Consider the following 7739-nt stretch of genomic DNA (forward strand, 5'->3'; position numbering starts at 1 on the left):
GTTTGTGGCGTAGCACATCAAATCTTTTTTGCGGTTTACATTTTTTTACATTCCCGAACCCAGAAGGGGGAAAGATTGCAAGAAATATAAACTTATTGATCAGACAAGCTTTACATGGCTTTATTTGTAAACATATTCCAGTGAAAGACAGTTAACAAGAGGACACTTCTGTAACATAGGCCTAGGTTCATTACAAAAAAGCAACACACAAAATACTTAGCGGACAAGTTTGGGATGAAGGTTGGTTCTCTGGATTTTAGCACAAACAGATTTACTAGGTTATCGTTCTACACATATTCAAGGTTATCCAAATGTGTCACAGGGGATTTTTAATTAAAAAGACAACGATGGATCTCCATCGCCTTCGCATCCGTATGAAGGGCAGCGTCATGTTCTCAAAGCAAACGTAACCACTTCCGTTCCCTCAGTTTGTCCTGCAGGAAAACACTTTCAATGTATCTAACTTAAATCTAATGTAATTATAATGGTCATAATCTATCTTTACTGTCGGTAATTATTATGTGAGGAGGAAGGACCTATGAGACGGCCACAAAACAAATGAGCTTTGTTCATATCCTATGCCGTCCTATGGTGGTTTGTAATGTGTAAACCAATTCAAAAGCATCGGTTTTTTTTTTTTTTTTCTGTAGGCCTAATATCTTATAATATTAAAATGTGAAATCGGCTAGTGCCAGCAACCCGAATGCCTTCCATAAATAGGTCGTCAGTGTCAGTAAAGCTCTGAAATCTAACGAACCTACGGAGCCATGGTGATGGAACAAAAATAAGAGGAAGGGAAAAAAAATAAAGCCTATCAATGCTTTCGAATTCTCTCGTAGAAAATATTGCATTTCCCCCTGCATTGTCCCGGATCCTACCTCATATTATTTTCATCACAAAAACTTTTTGCAAGCAACCGCAAAAAGCATTTAAATATAACTTTTCCTCTCCCATGTCTCCACAAGGAGCCAAGGAGCCAGGGACACAGAAATATCACTGGGACATTCAGATAGTATCTGGGTCATGATGGACCCTTCGCTTTGGTTGTAGTGTGTGTCCTCCATCCACAATTAGCAACCACGTAACATCCCTCAGGAAACGCTGGGTCCTTGCTCTTCACTACCCTGCCAGCTAAAGATATTTATGGTGATATGAATTGTTTTTGTTTATGAACAGACCTGTTTCCTCACTTAAATGCAACTTTGTGTTTTAACTTACTAATGCAGTAGCCTAAACATGCAAATCGTCTAAAAGGTCTACAGTTTTTCTATTTAAACTGTGTGTTTCTCTGCTCAAGATGTTTTCCACTCATCTAAGTGGAAGTGTCTTCATCATTTGCTGCAACTTAAACCACGTTGATGAGCGGCTGAACCGCTTGAGCAACAGATCAGTTGCCTAGACACTTCTGATACTATATTAATATATATCAATGTATTCAACATTTTATGATTACTTCGATAAGATTTCTTTCCCTTTTCACAACTGAACATGCTTTTTTGTTTCTGTAAACGTTCTGTATAACTGAAATTAATATGTATATGACTAACAGAATAAAAATAAAATGTAACCATATACTGTACACTACAATATACATAGGAATAACTGTTTGTTTTTCTTACTTTTCCAGTTGAGTTCCATATTGTACATCCCCCTCTTTTATCCAGATTTTACTCAGAGATCTACAGAAACAACAGGAGGCATTTAAAATATTAACTAGAAAACACCACATAGTTTAGAATTACAATTAAGACTATAGACACCTACTTCATATATATGGATCGAGACTTAAATAGACTGCCTCCACAAGCACATCTGAAGCAAAGAGTGAGTATGATAAATCAGTGAGGTATAGCACAAGTATACAAAAGTCAAGTTTATGAATTATCCATACTTCCATCTTGAAGCTCTGGCAGAACAACTTCTTTCAGTTTTAAAGTTGCTTTTCCTTAAATGCTTTTCCTTAAATGTAGAAATATCAGAAGAATTTTTAATGCACAGTCAAGATGACTTTGAAATTACCCACATAACCATGACATTCCATATGACAAAGCAGCGTGATCCTACCTAGAAGCCCAAATCATAATCATTATTCCATATACTACTAAAATGAAATGTGTTATTCTTAAATGTATTTGAATATATTGAATATATGTCATGGATACTCAAGTCTTTTCTTTGCCTCACACAAGAGATGCTCCTCTCCTTCATGAACATTTACTATGATTCCTTCATAATTACCACAAGATGTCAGTATTAAGAAAGATATTTGTGTTGTGTCATTGTACATTACCTCCAAACACCCAATGCAGGTAGGAAAAATGCCAAGTTACTTTTACTTCCATTTTAAGCTCATGTATTTATTTATTTATCAAAATAACTTGTTTAGAAAACTTGTCTTTTTTGAAACTTCTTTTAGAAACCTATACAAATTGTCATTATTTGCCTGTCTGTCTCTGACTCTCAGACTATATTGTGGAAAACTTGTGACCCTTATCAACAGTGAAGCCTAAACAGATTCCACGGATAATGGATGAAATAATAGGTTTATTGCAAAGAAACCTTTATAACAATGCTTATCAAAATTGTATGAGATGCATTAAAAATCTTACACACTGTCCAAAGACTGTTAATTATCTTTATGCTGTTGTTCATGTGGTTCATCTAGTTCATGATGATGCATATCCTACTGAAAAATAAGTTTTTTTTCATGACATAACTAACAAATACTGAATAATGCTGAGCAACAGACTTAATAGATCTATGTAAATCTTTTGGGATCAAAATTTCCTTAATGTTTCTAATATTAGAAAAAAGCATAATTTTATTCCTGTGTTGTGCATAATGCTGATTTCTAGAGAACGGGACAAATGTGACACTGATTTACAAAAAAACAGACTTTATTTGTAAACAAAATAATGGAGACAACATGAAAAACATACAATTATTAAATCAGAATCTATAACAAAATGGCAAGACTTGTTTCATTAAGCAAACCACTGAAGTACTCTGCCATCAGACTTTAACAATGGCTTTTCTCCGATGTTTTTCTCCCCTCAGCATCCCCCATGAACGCAGCAGGCATGTTTTCAAAGCCAACAGTAACATGTTCTTTACACTTCCAGCTTTCCCTGTAAACCATCAAATCAAGAGAACTGGTGATCATTATCAAAATACTAAAACTTCCTAAGATGAAATATAATTGTATTTAGATCAAGCATTTTATAGTATTAAACCAACTAGCATTTTTCAAGGAAACCAAGCATTCTGATGTACCTCTTGCACCCAGGTCAACATTCGCCTCAGTGACTTGGCCATTTTTATGTTCCCCACCTGCCCACCAAAAAAAACCTTCCATTTTCAAATGCTTAAAAACATTTGCAGGTGTGGATAAGGACCTAAAAAAGACAAACACATATTATCACTACTGTAGTAGTGGCAAGAGTCCATGTCTACCCAAATCTTCATGTCTGAGACTAAACAGTTTCGCATTATTTATACTGAGGTATTGATTCCATAGCGTAAAAGGTCATTCAGAGCACCTCTACTGGTTTAAAACAAGAACTACATGAGAAGTTTAACCAAACCTGTCTGTGGGGTGGTGGCATTATACAGTGATATTCCTCCACACAACCCGCATTACGCCCAAATGTCTTCATCTGCGGAATAGCAAACACTCGAAAAAAGGGCCACCCACCTGGAAACCAAGCCAAATCAAGATTATGAAGTCTTTTATAAAGGTGCATTGTCCACAGAGTTAGTTCCATAAATTATTAACCAACTAGTACCAGTCAATTCTTACATTCTCAAAGTAGCAGTCGTAACCTTCAGGTGAAGCGTTCTTCAGTACTTCCTCCAGTGAGGGGACAGTCTTGTAGTTGAAAGCCTGGTCAAAGCCCAACTCTTTCAGATATGCCACCTTGTCATCACTCACTGCTGATCCCACAACCTTGCAACCTTTTAGTTTGGCAATTTGACCAGCTACAGAACCAACTGCCCCTGCGGCTGCATTTACCAGTAAGGTTTCTCCCGATTTGATGGCACAGACCTCCTCCAAAACCGTAGAGTGCAGTCAACCTGTGGAGCACAGTTAATGTTACTTATTACATGTTCATGTATCATTTTATCATTTAAAAGTTTATATGTGCTGCCTCAAATTAAAGAGGACCAAGTATATTTAGTAAATAAGCTGAAAAGGGAATTTTTTCACCCATTCACACACCAAGAATGCTAACTATAACAATATTATCTCTCACACCAGTGCACTTATAAAGGTTTTTCTAAATGCATGTTTTTTCTAAAATGCATGTTGCAGAAAATGTCATCTGCCACTTTATATGAACATGTAATTGAAGCCGGATGGGTTCTGATTGGTGTTCGATGTTTTTATGGTCCATCAGCTGAAAAAAAAAAAAAAAAAAAAAACAGTCTGAAAGTGATTCCAACAAATTGTTCTTGTATTGTTGTCATTAATAGCTGTAGTTAGAAATGATTATTAAAACATTACACAGTAGTTAGAGTTATCATTATTTTTATCATCCTTGGTTTGAATCAGCTTCACAGTTACTTAGTTCTTTTATCTGCTTGAAAGTCTGACATTCTGTGCTGTTGGATGCTTCCTGTTTAAGATATGCCTTCTTTGTGTGTGAACAGTCAGGAAAGAATAAAAACAATCCATTTTGCTATCAATCAAGAACACTTCTGAGAACATATTTTAAATGCAAACCAAAACGAAAACTCACTAAGCAGAGAACATCATGTGGCTAACCAAATGTTTGTTGCTATTAAAACCATAATTGAATTGCAGCACACACATCTGCTTTCCCAGAACTCAGTCAGTACTCTAGTGACTACGCCAGTGATGACCTTTTAATGTGCTTAAATGAAACATCAGATAATGACTAAAATCACAGTGCGGGAGTTTTAGAAGCAGTGAGTTTTTACCCTGGCATCCCAATGGCTCCAAGGGCATGGGAGGAGGGGAGACATCCTGAGGCCAATCATCCAAGATTTTGGGTGATATCGCTCCCGTTTGACACACAGTATGTGTTCTCCAGCCACATCGACCAACCACATGGCAAGCCCACAGGAAATGAAGGACTATTACTTTTGAATCACCCTATACTCAAAATATAAGAAGAGACTTTGATTTTGCAAATTAACGGATCACATTAAGTGAGTTAAGCGACACAAACAGAAAAGTGGTTTATAAACCATCAACTCCAATATATTTGGGATGACGAGAAGGGAGAGACACTGTCTCATCTTCTAAACACTGAACATGTGTTATTTAACTGGTCTTGTAAAGCATTTGCACTCTTAAAGTATAAACATTAACTGCTTTGGAACATTCTGCCAGTTCCTGATCTGTCTTTAACAAAGTACCCTAGCTAACGGTCAGTGACTGTAAATGAGGCCACAGATGCTTTTCTTTCGGTAATGATGCCCAGGATTTTTGGAAACTTTCCCCTTTCCACAGATCAGACAGACATGGTTTCTTTCGGAACATGTTGAGAAAAGAGAGACTGAAACAGACTGAAGCGGGACAGAATGATTATTATTTTTCTTACTTGGCGACTCTTGAGTTCCAATCATCACATCTCCCGCTTGCATTCGAACGGCTGAATGGACTAGAAGATATAAAATAGATAGGAAACTAGGAATTGTATATTTAGGGGAAAGTAGTAATACATCAAAACAATTCATAACAAATAAAACAAGGAAGACTTGAATTTTCAAACATGCAGCATCAGTATGACTTTATTTCATGTCAAAAACATGCACAAATAAATGCACCTGTTCATTACAGCTTTGTCACTCACCGCATGTAAAGGGTCCACACTTCACGGGAACTCTTCTGCCTCCAGAAGAACCTCTGAAGAACAAGAATAAAAGTGCCACTTGGTATGAAATAGAGCAATTATTGGAAAAATATGACATTTGAGGATCACAGAACCTCCATCTCTGGGCTCAGAGAGCTGCTCTAGTTTCAGCTCAAAGAGTCGGTGTGTTTAGGGAAAAGCCTCAAAGTGCGGCTTCAGGGGACCCAGGGTTTGGCGCGAACGCATGACTCTCTCTTTGTTGCAGAAAGCAACTGTAAAATATACGAAAAAAAATGTATCATACATGTGTAACCTTTCGAAGCTACAGACTGTTCTCCACGAAACGCAGTTGATTCGATCACAAAATCACAACAGCGATAAAAAAAAGTAACGGTCCGAAACAAGTATGTTGTAAATAACCATAATAATTGACCACGAATTAACCAAACCTGTTAACCCACACAAAGTTCCCCTGTTCCTTTACTTGCTGCTGTTGCGCACACAGTAGAGAACTTGTTTAAGCCCTCCCACCGTCCATACACTGCATACATATTGGCTGAATCTTAATCAGGTGACATGGAATCTATCTGATTGGCGACTCGATTTGTTATCCTCTTCAATACAGACGTTCTTAATGTTGTTTCATATAGCCACTTCTGTATATGTTTATACAGTGTAAAGCGTGTTATAATATCATGCCATTCTCTGAGGCAAAAAAAAAAAAGGCTTTTGGAATAATATTGTCGAGGAACCCCACGCCATGTGGACGAAAGCAAGCGCGGGGCATTCGGAAAAAGTTAATCAAAAGGGTCTGTATTAAGGTTATGGATGTTATTTACTATATACTGTATAAAAACATGACCGAGGTGTGTCTTAACTCTGGACGTGCTGTGAGGGTCTGTACAGTCCATTTTTTTTTCTTGCTAATTATTATAGTTTGACTATCTCTATAATTTTTACCATGTTGTATGTTGACTATGGGGTCAGACGTGTGTGTGGGGTGTGGTGTGTGTGTGTGTGTGTGTGTGTGTGTGTGTGTTTTCCTATTTGCACACAGTACAGTAGCATGCAACATTCACCTCAGTTGGGCTTTGGGACTTTGTAAATACATAAAATAAGTCGAGATTGCTTTAATGTCTTGACCATCTGCTTTAGAATAAGGGAATATCTCTGAAGTGTGAGGCCAAGTTTGACCTAAGCAGCCATGCTGGATGGGGCTCAGTTTGTTGTGAGGCTGTCAGGTTGGGTACAAGGGCGTCTCGGCTGAAGGTCAGGAGTTGACTGGTTTTTGGACACAGCCCAGTAACCTGACTTTTACGTGTCGTCTGCAACCGCCTGAACGCAGCAATGTTGTAAGCCAGAAGAATTGCAAGCGTACAAGGCACTCAAGGAGGCGGCGGAAGCCATACTGAGGAGGTGACACGGGTGAGCTGCTTAAACCCGTTTACTGTGATGGAGGCTGTAGTTGTTCACAGGGGTGTTCTTGCGCTGTGTGGAGGGTGGGAAATGTAACAATCGAGGACCTCGAGACAGAACTTCAGCTCTCGCAAGGAAAAGCAGCTAAAACAACGCAGACTCATAAGCTGCCGGTGTTGGCACCAGTGGGTTGCACAACTCCTCTGCATCCCAAACAACTGCTGCATGGAAGGAGGGCTCTACAGTAAAGGGGATGCCAAACTCTGCCTTGGCAGCTGAAAAACGCATACACCAAACTCAGCTGTGGAGAACTCCTGTCAAAAAGAGACCACCAAAACTGGCTGGCTTTTTCCAAACTCAACCCCTCATTACCTAAGAAGTAAAGATGGAGCTGCTCCACCATTAGTTACCTCCAACCAGTGCCTCCTCTCTCAGGTGTTGCTAGAGCCTTTCCTCCAGCAACAGGAGCAATTCACCAAAGTGTTGGACTGCCTCACACTCAGC

At 38.5% G+C, this 7739-nt stretch overlaps 1 pseudogene; it reads right to left on the bottom strand.

Moving 5' to 3' along the window:
- Nucleotides 1-1623: 1623 nt before the first annotated feature.
- Nucleotides 1624-7638, bottom strand: LOC109061426 (annotated as a pseudogene).
- Between the last annotated feature and the right edge of the window lie 101 nt (nt 7639-7739).

The sequence above is a fragment of the Cyprinus carpio genome, chromosome B7 (genome assembly GCF_018340385.1).
Source record: "Cyprinus carpio isolate SPL01 chromosome B7, ASM1834038v1, whole genome shotgun sequence".
NCBI classification, from domain to species: Eukaryota; Metazoa; Chordata; class Actinopteri; order Cypriniformes; family Cyprinidae; genus Cyprinus; species Cyprinus carpio.